The sequence below is a fragment of the Capra hircus genome, chromosome 24, assembly GCF_001704415.2.
Source record: "Capra hircus breed San Clemente chromosome 24, ASM170441v1, whole genome shotgun sequence".
In the NCBI taxonomy this organism is placed as follows: domain Eukaryota; kingdom Metazoa; phylum Chordata; class Mammalia; order Artiodactyla; family Bovidae; genus Capra; species Capra hircus.
The window spans coordinates 14498981-14513405 of record NC_030831.1 but is presented as its reverse complement, the minus strand read 5'-3'; positions in this window follow the sequence as shown (position 1 = coordinate 14513405).

The following is a 14425-nucleotide window of genomic DNA, read 5'->3' as shown; positions in this document are numbered from 1 at the left end:
CTCACTCTTCAAGATACCCCTCTTTATAACTTCAGCTGACCGTTTCTCACTCCAGCTTTCTAAATAATGCTCATCCTAAAACAAGGAATTTAATTGCCAGTGGAATCCCAGGCACATCCCAGAGGCACAGGGACGCATCCTATCACAGGCACACGGCGTCTCTTGCCAGCTATGAAACAAACAGATCACGATGAGTTTGATATGAAAATGACGCTAAGGAGACCCTTGGCTGACAAAGCAGTGATGCGAGGAGAGCAGAGTTTGGGAGAGGACTGAGTCTCATGCTACTTGAGAGCAAAGCAGGCCTCTGACCCTAGCAGATTGATTTCAGTCTAATATTGAATTTATTTTGAATTTCCAATTGTATAAAAGGAACACATGAGATTTTTATGCTTTAAAAGGACTGAGAAACCACACACAAACCCTGAGAGAGAGCTTGGTATTTTTCTGGACTGTTTGTTTATCTATTCAAGGTTTTTAAATAGACATCAATGGCTTCCCTCCCCAAAACCCTGACACACACATATTGCACAACAGTACTATTTATTTAGGCAGTGTTTTACTATGTAACTCTAGGACAAATTAGTCCCACTTTCTTTAATTTTAAATATATGGGGAAATAGTGGAAACACTGTCAGATTTTATTTTGGTGGGCTCCAAAATCACTGCAGATGGTGACTGCAGCCGTGAAATTAAAAAATGCTTACTCCTTGGAAAAAAGTTATGACCAACCTAGATAGCATATTGAAAAGCAGAGATGTTGCTTTGCCAACAAAGGTCCGTCTAGTCAAGGCTATGGTTTTTCCAGTGGTCATGTATGGATGTGAGAGTTGGACTGTGAAGAAGGCTGAGCAACGGAGAATTGATGCTTTTGAACTGTGGTGTTGGAGAAGACTCTTGAGAGTCCCTTGGACTGCAAGGAGATCCAACCAGTCCATTCTGAAGGAGCTCACCCCTGGAATTTCTTTGGAAGGAATGATGCTACAGCTGAAACTCCAGTACTTTGGCCACCTCATGCAAAGAGTTGACTCATTGGAAAAGACTCTGATGCTGGGAGGGATTGGGGCCAGGAGGAGAAGATGATGACAGAAGGTGAGATGGCAGGACGGCATCACTGACTCGATGGATGTGAGTCTGAGTGAACTCCGGGAGTTGGTGATGGACAGGGAGGCCTGGCGTGCTGCTATTCATGGGGTCGCAAAGAGCTGGACACAACTGAGTGAATGAACTGAACTGAACTGCACTCCTGTATCTTATGAACATAGAATAAAACAGAGTATTTATTCACAAGTATGAGGGGGTGGGGAGCATTGAGCAATGCAGGCAGAACTAGTAAAGAGCTACAAAGTTTTATCCAAGGTCAACTTTGCCTATTATTACTAGAGCTGGAAATAAAAGTCAGAACTCACCCTTCTTTTTCTTGTCCTGTGCCCATTGGACCAGACTGCTCTCTATCAATAGGCAGACTGTTATGATGGATTCACATTCTACCTAGTATCAATAAAAACAAAAATCAAGTTTTAATCAAAACACATAACCAAGATCTACATTTCTCTTGGCCACAATAAATCTTCCCCAAAGGAAGCAGGCTAAAATTCTTTACATTTAAAAAATGAGCTCCGCTGGGACTCCAAATTCCAGTTCGATTTTTGAGCCAAGGCATTTTTTTTCTTTATCATGCACTTGGTGCTGTAGTGTGATAAGGGCCCCATGCAGACCATAAAACTAATTTATCATCTGTAAGGTGTACAAAGAAAATGGTAGCTGCCTACTTGTCTGCTTGACATATGAGGTCATTTTTGCCGCTAGCTTTCTAATACTGAGCAATTTTATCAGCTATTTATATACATTAATTGTGGGTACCCATATGCTCAATGTTGTATTTAATAATGCATTGCATTGAATATGCATTCCTTAAGTTTTAGCATGCAGCAAGCATCTTGCATTTAACTATTTGGTTTGCCTATTAAAGCCCATTATTCAGCTATGCCATGTTACCTTCTCTTTCAACTGAATTTATGTTTCTTCAAATCTGGCTTACCCTGCTGAAACCCACTGAACTGGACAAGGCCACCTCACATGTCCCAAGGGCTCCAAGCAAAAACAAGCAGAGGAAGTTCCATGGTCCACTTCATAATACTCAAGCAAAAGGATTATATGATGAATCCCTTTCCCCAAAGAACAGCAGCATATTCACGCTTCACAGTGTAAATATAAATACAGTTCTCAGGCAACAGAGACATGGGATGGTAGATAAAGTGTGAAAAATACCATGGCAAACAGCTATGCCAGAGTGATTTCCTAACTAGCAAGAGGGAATCAGTTCAAACATCCAGAGCAATCCCAACCCCTGTTTTCCAAGCTCTCCCCAATTTTGCCCCCAGAAAAGAAAACAAAGTCATATTAGTTGGATCCTTGACTGACTGATTGCTTTAGCTTGCTAGAAAAACATATTTCCTAGTAAGGAGAAAAGAAGCCCAGAATATCACTCACCCTCAGAGATATCTTCCCACAAGCTCACATGTCATAAGTGTTAACACTTGCATCATAAAATTAACTGCTGTCGGACAAGAACTTAAATGACCCTGATCAAAGACAAACAATTTCTATGGGTATAATAATCTATAAAGTATTATCCCTTAAATGCTTTGGTTTGGAATAAATTTTCAGAGTAGCTTTTGTTACCCAGAAGAACAAAGGAAAGGTATAGTTTTGATCCCAGAAAAAAAAAAAAAATCAAGGAAGCAAAACCCAAGTAAAATGCAGCAGATGAAGGACCAGTCTAGGCAAAGTCAGCATCAATGCCCAGGAGCTGAGGTGGACAGGTGACCAAAGAGAAGGGAAGGTCCTGACCTGGCAGTATGGATGGGGGACAGTCACATTATTTTTTTTTACCCAAGCCTGTGATCTGCATCTATTTCTTTCAGATATTTGGCATTTAAGTGTGTTCAGAATTCTTGACACATCTAGGTAACTTGAAACAACACAGCAAGGAAATCAAAAATCATTCCTAAAGGAAATCAACCCTGAATATTCATTGGAAGGACTGATGCTGAAGCTGAAGCTCCAATATTTTAGTCACCTGATATGAAGAGTCAACTAATTGGAAAAGGTCCTGATGCTGGGAAAGACTGAGGGCAGGAGAAGAAGAGGGTGACAGAAAATGGCATGGTTGGATGGCATTAGAGATTCAATGGACATGAGTTAGAGCAAACTCTGGGAGATGGTGAAGGACAGGAAATCCTGACGTGTTGCAGTCCATGTGGTTGCAAAGAGTCAGACATGACTGAGCAACTGAACAACAAAAGTCCAGAATACATAAAGACCTTCTACAATTTAACAACAACAAAAGGAAATAACTCAGTTTGAAGATGGGCAAAGGATTTAAAGAGACATTTTCTCAAAAATATGGGCTTCCCTGGTGGCTTAGAGGTTAAAGCATCTGCCTGGAATGCAAGAGACCTGGGTTCAGTCCCTGGGTGGGGAAGATTCCCTGGATAAGGAAAATAGCAACCCACTTCAGTACTCTTGCCTGGAGAATCCCATGGAGGGAGGAGTCTGGTAGGCTACAGTCCATGGGGTCCCAAAGAGTCGGACATGACTGGGCGACTTCACTTTCACTTTTTCAAAAATATGCAATCAATAAGTACATGATAAAATGCTCAATATAATGAATTATTAGAGGAATGAAAATCAAAATCACAATGAAATACCACTTCACACCCATTAGGATCTCTTTTATTATAAAACAAGCAAAAGTAGAAAATAATGTGTGGTTGAGGATATAAAGGAATTGGAACTCTTGTGCACTGTTGGTGAAAAGGTAAGCAACAGCCTCTGTGGAAAGAAAATAGCTTGGCAGTTCCTCACAAAAACTAAGCAAAAAATCATCAAATGATTCAGCAATTCCACTTCCAGGTATATACCCAAAAGAATCGAAATCAGAGACATTTGTACACTCAAGTTCATTACAGTGCTATTCACAATGGCCAAAAAGTGGAAGCAACCTTAGCGTCCATCAGTAGATGAATAAACAAACAAATTGTGATGTATCCATACCATGGAATGTTATTCAATCTTAAAAAGGAAGGAAAACTGGCAATTGCTATAACATGAATGAATCTGAAGAAATTATGCTTGGTGAAAGAAGCCAGACACAAAAGAACAAATGCTACATGATTCCACTTTTTTGAGGTACCTAGACTAATCAAGTTCATAGAAACAGAGAGTAAAATGGTGGTTGCCAGAAGTTAGAGAGAGGGGAAAGGGGGAGTTTGTGTTTAATGAATACAGAGTTTCCACTAGGAAAGATGAAACATTTCTGGGAATGTATGGTGGTGACTGGGCTTCCCTGGTGGTGCTTGTGGTAAAGAACCTGCCTACAAATGCAGGAGATATAAGAGACATGGGTTCGATCTCTGGGTTAGGAAAATCCCCAGAGGAGGCACGGAAACCCACTGCAGTATTCTTGCCTGGAGAAACCATGGACAGAGAAGCCTGGTAGGCTACAGTCCATGGAGTTGACGCAACTGAAGCAACTTAGCATGCACATGATTGTTGCACAGCATTGTGAATGTATTTAATGCCATAGGACTGTATATTTTAAAATGGTTAAAACAGTAAAGTTCTACATTTCACCACACACACACACAAAATGATAATATAAGGGAGATCATCTAGGAATGAGACTCACAGACCTTAGCTGTGAATCACTTCCAGTGTCTCTGTAGAAAGTGTGAAGTCAAAAACAATAACCATTTAACACATGAATCACTTTAGCAGACACTACGAATTATATGTTTCAGATAAAAATACTGAATCACAAAAAGGCTAAGTAATCTGTCCAAGGTCTTCTGCAGTTTCATTCCTATGCCAGCAAACCCCCCAGGAAATCTATAGAAACATTGCCAAGAATACTGTGCACACACTCTGGTTCCCTTGTGTGCCTGACCATGAAACCTTCCACAATAGCCTAATACCTTCCCTACTTCAACTCCCTGTCCCTCCCTGCTTTTCCCACTTTCTACTGAGCAGACCTACTCAGATGTATGATCCTTGTCTAATTGTTTTGCCTTTGCCCCATCTTTCTCTTTAGACTTATTTTGAGCACTGTGCCTTCTGGTCTGTTTTATGTAATTATGATAGCTACAGGCTGAGGAGAAATCTTGCTCAATGAATTCATGATTCCATTGACTCTGAACCGTGATGCCCTTCCAACATGCTCCTAGAAGAGATGGAGAAATAGACGTCCATTTTCTTCAGAAAAACACTTCATTCTCCAGCTTACTGTCATTACATTCCAGTCAATGCCATACAGAGCCATAGTGGAGCCTGAGGTAAAGGAAATATCTGTAATACTGTTCCTGCCTTATATTACAATGTTGATATTTTGTTCATCACGAATTTTTGCATTGATTTTGACTTTTCAAAATATTGCACAAAAGTATGACTATCTTGATTCTTGGGGTTTTTTGTGTGCTAAGGTGCTTCAGTTGTGGCTGACTCTTTGTGACCCTATGGACTGTAACCCACCAGGCTCCTCTATCCATGGGATTCTCCAGACAAGAATACTGAGTTGCCATATTCTCCACCAGGGTTTCTTCCCAAATCAAGGATCAAATCCGAGTCTCCTGCAGCTCCTGCATTGCAGGTGGATTCTTTACTGCTGAGCTACCGGGAAAGCCACCTCACCCTAAAGTGAAGAGTGAAACTGAAAGTCGCTCAGTGGTGTCTGACTCTCCGTGACTCCTTGGACTATCCAGGGGATCTTCCCAACCCAAGGAGCGAACTCAAGTCTCCTGCATTGCAGGCAGATTCTTTACCAACTGAGCCACAAGGGAGGCCCAGGAACAGTGGAGTGGGTAGCCTATCTTCTCCAGGGGATCTTCCCTTCCCAGGAATGGAACCAGAGTCTCCCGCACTGGAGGTGGATTCTTTACCAATGGAGCCACCAGAGAAACCCACCTCTCCCTAAACCTGACCCTAAATCTCTTCATGACCAAAAAAGAAAGAAAGAAAAAAGATAAAGGAAAAACAGAAAATCAGAAGCTGCCTTCTCTGAATCAGCTACTAAAGTAAAATAGGGAAGTCAGGTGCCAGTCAAGTGTTTTAGGGATAAAAGACGTGAGAAGGATCAGCTATCACCCTAAGTATTAATAGAAAAGAGCCCAGAGTAAATGTCTTTCATGTACCTTTTTGACAAGATCGTTTCAACCTAAAATCAAAAGCTTATATTTAAACACCATAAATTGCATATCTATGAAAAATGAAGTCCCTACAGGCTAACTTTCTGCATTTTTGTTCTCTTTAAAGAAAGTATTAGAGCAATTTGGACTGTCTTCTTAAAAGATTTTTATTGTTTGTGATAGGTAGCAGGAAGCTATCAGCTGAATATGTAGCCAACAGGTCAGAAAGAAGCAATGCTGCTTGACTGCTAAATACGTCAGTTCTGTCTTCAGCTGGCCAGAGGCCCGTGCGCGGGTCTTTATCTTTATGTCTATGTGCGTATGTGTGTGTATTTTGCATTTCTTACCCCAGGCTTTGTTTATCAGCTTGCAGCCAAACAACCTGAAATAGCTTTGTTTTCTAAGCATTATAGAGCTTTTCTCTTTGACTATGATATCTGTCCGGAGACCTGGCAGAACATCCTCCCACTTGATGACAATGGGATAAGCAAGTCTGCTCTCCCCTTTCCAGGGGATGCATTTGGAATCAGCTTGAGGATGCTCTGGTCAGATCTCAATGTGCAGGGCTGTTGGGAGAGGAAAACTGTCTCTTCCTTCCTCAGGCAAGGCAAATGCCATCACACTGCAGGCTCAGTGGGAGAGTGGAGATAATGAGGTGTTTTGAAACAGCAGACATCGTCAGAAAGACAGAAATTGGGAAAAGGAGGAATGGAACACAAAATGGGTCTCGGTTTGGGTTAAGCAAGGGAGATGAGACAAAGAAGTGCGTTATGAATTATTTACCACTGGATATAGTTTAGTTTTGATCCGAGTCCTAATTGTGAGTTGTCTTGGTGTGCATGAGCTGAAATAAAAAAGAGTTGCCAACTCTTCTGACTGTGTATTCCCCTGGACACACATATACACTGATGTTCTTTAAAGGTTATACAAAGGCCAAGTTTAGATTCACTTATGAAGTGTATAATTCAACAGGTACTGGGATATGATCCACCAATAAATATCTTTCTCATCATGGGATAAAGAGAACAAAGCAAAGAGAATTCTATCATTGGAGATGAATTAATTTGGGTTAATTATTGTCTTCTCAGTTGGTCATTTTAATTTAAAAGAAAAAGTATTCAAAGCAAAAGGTAGCATTTATTAGGTGCACATTGAAGTATCTCCAAAAGGCTATTATATTAAGTCTTTAATATTTAAAAAGTCCATACATCCTCATTTATCCAAGCCAGTCTTGGATTATGCCTATTGTCCTGAAATAATTAATAGTAACCTCTTTCATGCTTAAAATTTATATAAAATAATAAATTGTATTCACTGTATAAAAATCATACTTTCATCCGTTAGTTTGCTATTCTTAGTAACAGAAGAGACCCTGGAGAAACGACGACAGTGGGCCTTTGGTTACATAGATGTGCTGGTAAGAGAAAATTAATGTGAGAACTAAAGGTAAAGTCACCTATTTTATAATTTTGCTTCAGTCTTGGTCTGATCTGGGAAATTTATTCTACCCCTGCCTGGTTTCCAGCCCTTCCCCATCACACATAAAATGTAATGTAGTACCTCCCCCATCTTGTTATAACCACTCTATTAATTAAAATCAACCAAGAAAAAGCATGCAAGAGCTACGCAATACACATGTGCAGAAGACTGTGTATATAATCTGCTAAGCAGAAACCTCTGAAGGGTACAAAAGGCCAAAATGGCCACCCCTGCTACTAGCAGAAGAGGAGTTAGAGAGAAAAAGGAAAAAAAAAAAAAAAAAAGCTGAAAAACTCAGAGACTCAGTAATAGTCCCACAAGGAATGAAAAGTTGCTCTTGGCATTCGTTCAGCCAGTGTTAATAAAGCAGCTCTCAGAGCAAACTTAACTTCCCCTAGACACTTCCCTTGCCCTTTAGACTAGGTCAGGTACTCCTGCAAGTTTTTCCATAATACTTCAGAGTTTCATTCTTATAACCCTTGCCACGCTTTCATGGTGTTATGCTGTTATTTTTAAATTTCCCATCCTTCAGCTGAAATATAAAGCTCAAGATCATTAAAAATATTTCACATGACAGACAGTAGTCAAAGTGCACGTGTGCATGCTCAGTCGCTTCAGCTGCGTCCAACTCTTTGCAGCCCGATGTACTGTAGCCCGCCAGACTCCTCTGTCCAGGGGATTCTCCAGGCAAGAATACTGGAGTGGGTTGCCATGCCCTCCTCCAGGGGATCTTCCTGATTCAGGGATGGAACCCCTGTCTCTATCTCTTATGTCTCCTGTATTGGCAGGTGGGTTCTTTACCACTAGTGACACCTGGGAAGCCCAGTGATCAAAGTATTTTGTAGTAATTCAATGAATCTTCCAGGTCTTCTCATCAGTGATTTCTTTCTTCTGATTAAAACAAACAAAAACAGACTCAAGCAGATTTCTCCAGGTCATACTTTTCTAAGAGGTAGAATTACTTTAGTATTTGAATTCAGATCATGTTTGAATCACTACACTATTATATCACCTGCTTTAGAGAACAGAAATCAAGTTTTCCTATTTTGGGCCTCTGTTGTTCAAAAACTAGAAAAGATGCTTTCACCATAGTTAAGACACAATAATATTTCTAAAATGTATGAATTAATGACTATGTTTTATATGCCAAGCACTATGGAAGATACCATTCCAAAAGAGCCAAATAAGTCTCCTTGGGCACATCTCCTGCCTTGAGAAACTCAAGCCCCAATGAAATAGGCAACACCTAGTCAGTACAGTGAAGACTCAGAGTGGACGCTTTTCATCTTTGTTTCACATGTTTTAAGTTCAATAATCTTGTTGTTAACCATAAAATAGGTTATTCTGATTGAGCTCAAATTTAATGTGATGTTTTAATGAAAATATTATGATAGAAAAAATTTAGGAGAATCACAAGAAATGTGCTAGACTCAAAAGTCATGAATTGTTTTCATTGATGTCACAGTATAAATGCTGAAGAAAAATTGTTATGCTGCTTTTCATTCCTCTTAAAGATGATGCATTTTCCTTCAATAGCAGCCCAGTGAGCAGACAGAGCTGTGGACAAGAATAATTGGGAACAGCTCTGGGGAGAATATGGAACAAGGCTAGATAGGTCAGAATGAATGATGTACTGTGATACTCATTTTATGCTGTGATTTTAAAATTACATGTTATGTTTTAAGGTTTTTTAAAATTCTAACTTTTAATGAATAACTAGAAAGGCATTATAACACATGAGAATGAAAGAAATCACATATAAGAACATGAGAACCATCAGTTTGGGGAACTTGGAGAAGAAAAGGCTGACTGCAGTCAATAGTAAAGAATTGTGGGTGAGAAAATAAAAGGATAAGATAATGCTGGTGTTAAATGAATCAGAAATGAGAAGTCACCCTTAGAGTTTGTCTGTGGGAAAGTGTTTTATATTATGATAAATAGCTATTCTTTCCATTAATACAGAAATTTTTCTAGTTATAAACATGCCTAAAATTATGTACTATGCCTTAAATCTTCTGTTGCTTGCCAATACTCTAAGATGAATTCTCAACAGTTAAAAATGTCTTTCAGTTTCCCCAAATCTCCAGCTTCATGCCAACTCTGTCTCCACCACACTGACACCATGATGACTGACATTGGTTTTGATTTGACATTTCAACTGCTGAAATACACAGGCACACTCACCCACACTCACATACACAGAACCTTCAACTTGAGATTTGATTGGCATCAGTCATTTTATAACTTGTCTCTTGGGGATTGGACCAATGGACCTTTTTAAAGCTTGCCTATTGAACTGATCCTTCTGATCTAGACGCATAATTCATACTTGCTAATCTTCTTCGGATCCTTCCTTACTCTTAACAAGCCTGTCAGATTTTCCTCCACTGAAATATTTTCCTCTAGGTAAAAGATGATTTAAAATGTTATTTCTAATGTCTTTTCTTGATTTTTGTGAGGAAAAAAATCATATAAATGCATCTAAGAAGTAATTATTCCAACCTGATTAGTTAATTTCCCCAAAGGAATATAGACATCACTATGCTTGTGAATTGCATTTTAAAGGTACATAAGGCTTCAATAAAACTCAGTAATCAACCTCATAAAATGTTAGGTTTGAAAAGTTCCTTAAAGTTTAATACAACCTTCTGTCTAGTAAAAGTATCTCCATGTTGTCTCTCAAATAATTAGTCCCTGTTTGAACATTTTCTGTTAATAAAAGTTATTTTGAAGGCCAATCCCATTTGAAGTAACTCCATCTCTTGAAAGTTCTTCCTTACTTAATATTGAATCAACCTCCCCCTACTCGCTAGTTTTGTCATCTAGAGCCACATAAAGTTAAGTCCTATCTTACTTCCATATGATAGCTCATTGATGAACTAAGCTGGACGTCTACAATTCCAAATACACATATCTTCCTCATCCTGAACCTCAGGACAATCTCACCCGCTGCTATTCTTTACCACCTCTCACATTTCCCATAGTCACCCCACAATGTCCAACGTGGAAGGTTCTGTGATCATGCTTGTAAGTTCTTTCAGAATAAGAACTTTTGCTATCTTCTTGTCTAATTTCCTCTTTTCATTGCAATATGATCTTCATTTTTTTTCAGTTTGAAAATCATTTTCTAAATGAAAACAAAGCATTCCCTGAACAGAAAATAAAATAGCCACTTATTGAAAGCCTGATGTGTGTCAGGCACTGTACAAAAGGTAAGGATGGGAAAGACGTAAGATGGTAGAAACACAATACCCTCAAGAAATTGCAGTCTACTGGTGGAAAGAGACAGTATATATATATATATATATATATTCAAAATGATATATGCTATTCTTACAAATGACTCAAGCAATTTATAAACATACAGAACTACATGATTTCTGTCCAGTGAAAAAGGAGATATTCTCTGTCAGGTGAAGGCACAAAGGTAACAAATAAAAAGTCACAATACTAGGAACTATAAATCACAATTTTTATAACAGCTAAACTGTATGTACATCTTTGATGTACAGTAATAATGACCTCTTCATATATGGTTCCAAATCTCTACCCATCTCAGGATATAATTTATCCCATAAGCTTCTGACAGGATGTTTCCTGTACACAGTTCTCCCAAACCAAAATCCATCAATGTATCCTCATTATTTAAGAGGTAAAATACAATAATATGAATTCCCCAACTATCTTTATCCTTAATTGATACTACTCCTCTACTTATGTCCTTCACTCCAGTACATTTAAGAAGATTACAGTTTCAAAGGGTTCCAATTCTGACTTTAATCCCTTTAATCCTGGTGTGTTAAAACTGCCATGTTACTGCTTCTCTTACCACACCCACTTCTTCGGGAACTAACCTTACCCTCACAGCCTGGAAAGTGCAGCTTGTGGCTCCAGCCCCAGGTTGAGCATCCATCCCCTGGCTGGCAATGAGACTAGATCTTATCGGAATTTACACAGTCATCAGCTGGAAGTTCTTAAACTGGGGGGTCATGTTGTCAGTTAGACTAGCCAGCAAGACAAATGGAAGGCAAGTATAGAGAAAAATTAAAGACACCAGGCAGGACATGAGCAGCAGAATCTAGCTGAGTGAAGGAAGAGAAAGGCTCACACATGCATGAGTGGAAGCCAGAGGCTACATACCTCCACAAGTGATTGAGAGAGGAGCCTCTGTTCATATCTTGGCTATTCCAGTCCTTTTGTGGTTGCCTGAGCAGGACCTAGTTTTGTGAACTTTCTCAGCTGCAATAGTGCCTGCTATGTCCTTTCAATAAAATTACTTTATACCTGAGCCAGAGTTAGTGGGCTTCAGTTCCTTGCAGTAAAGTAATCCTTGACTAAAACACACTTATAGGCTCTACTCACATTTCTCTTGGAGTCCAGCTTGCCCTTGATCATTCGACACCAGCACAGCTTCCAAAATTTTGTGCAGGAGAAAAGCATGTAAGTATGATTAAACAAATGGTAATGTGCTGATTTTTAAAAATTTTATTCAGTGCTCAAAGTTAAACAAATAAAGAAAGAGAGCTGCATGTTAGTTTCTTTGCATAATAAGGATGTGGAAGTGTTTAAAACTAGAGCTTGATAAAAAGGGGCGAAAATGAAGTCAAGGGATTTGTGTACTTTATCCCTGAAAAAAATTAAAAAGCAAGATACTGTCTGAGTGTTATGATACGTGGTAGCATAAAATCTTGAGCTACAGAAAGAAGTTTCAGAGTACACCACACTTAACTGAAGAAATAACTGATCCACATGGATAATAAGAGTCCTAAACCAGTGGATACTTTTCTTGTTGACTGTACTGTTTTACTACAAAGTTCCCATTAGACTGCCAAGTTGAGAGCCATCATGACCTAGAAGAGAGGACACAGTGGAACAAGTAAGGAAAAGAAATAGAACCTTTTTACCAAAAAAAAAAAAAAAAAAATCAGTCTTATAAGGTCCTCTGATTATTTTGTTTAACACTTATGCCTTTCTAAGCAAAAATCCATATACACAAACTTATCAGGTAGAAAAATATATTTTAATAAAAATATATTTTAATAAAAATATATTTTAATAAAAAGAATGTAACAGTAAGAGTCAGAGTCTCATTCCCATCTGTTAGACAAAAACACTTACATGGCCTCTACCAACAAGTTGAAATAAGAATAAAATGTGAATACGGGGGAATTTTGCATTTTTTTAAATTGCCTTTAAAAAGGCTCTATGCATGTAATATACTATTAAGCGTTAGTTGCAAATTTCTCTTATTTTGCAAACTGGAAGGAATAAGGAATAAAATAATATGCTTCCCCTGTTTCCTTCAGAAGTTTGAAAAGTAGTAATTATAAAACTTCAGATGAATCCAAAGTTTGTTCTTCCATAACCTTTTCATTGCATCCTGCCTCTTTGAATGTCAATGAGTATACTTCAAAATTATTCCTGTCAATTATAAAGGTTCTAATCTTTGCATTGATTTTTACATGCACAGACCAATAGCAGGAGATGACCCAATAATTAATATTGGGAAACTGAATTGCGTTTTTTCCCTAGGCATTTAGCCTTAGCTATAGAAATATTTCTCTTTTATCAATACTATGGTTTTATATTTATCCCATTTCGTGTCTGAGACAAATTCTCTCATATAACAACACATTGGTTTTAACTCATCAAATAGAGGTTGAAACCTACTGCAATTTTTTAAACAAGGTGGATCCTTATGCAGTTATATCTAAAATATCATATGCAAATAGATTTTAAGTATAAAGTACATTCTTCATCCATAGATTCTTTCTCATATATTCTCTAACATTGGTGTAATTTCCTCCAAAGGCTTTTTTTTTGATGAGTAGTTCTGTGTGTCCAACACTGTGTGAAGCACTGCAGAAATAAAAATGAACAAGAAATTGTCTCTTTGGTGACTTCACAATCCATTGAGTGGAGAGAGACAGGCATAAGGAACCCGTCATGACCTGTACCATAGATGGAACACCAAATGCAGTAGTTAGTTCTCTTTCAAAATGCAGTGGGGCCGGCTCACTCTGACTTAGATAATGCTTTTCTTCCCAAACTCATTCAGTGACTTGACATTGGGATCTCAAAATCTACTATGTGAGAATATTTACACCACGGAAATAGGCAAATGAACAAAACAAAAATCCCCCTTCCTAAGGAACCATTTGTTAAACATTTACCCACACCACTGTCATTAAACCTTCCCAGGAGATTCTTTTTAATTTATAGAATGATGGGGCTGAATCAGGGGAGCTAACTTTAAAAATCCATCACTATATTGTGTGCCACAACACAGGGCTTCCCTGATAGCTCAGATGGCAAAAATCTACCTGCAATGCAGGAGACCAAGGATCTATCTCTGAGTTGGGATGATCCCCTGGAGAAGGGCATGGCAACCCACTCCAGTATTCTTGCCTGAAGAATTCCATGGACAGAGGAGCTTTGATGGGCTACAGTCCATGGGTCACAAAGAGTCAGACATGACTGAAGTGGCTTAGCACACCTCACGTGCGACCACAACACAACCAAGGAAAGGCTTTTATAAACTGTATTTGTTTTTATGTATAATTATTTAACAATGCTATACAAGGTCAGTTGTTTGGAAGAATGGAACTTTGCTAATTTTAATTATTTGGACAGGGATCAAACTGGCCAAGAAGCAATAATAGCTGGCCATTTAAATGAACAAATCAAGACAATAACTACATACCAACTAGATAATTTTTGTCATTAATTTCCATTCCAGTATTTTCAAAGGATAAGAAAAA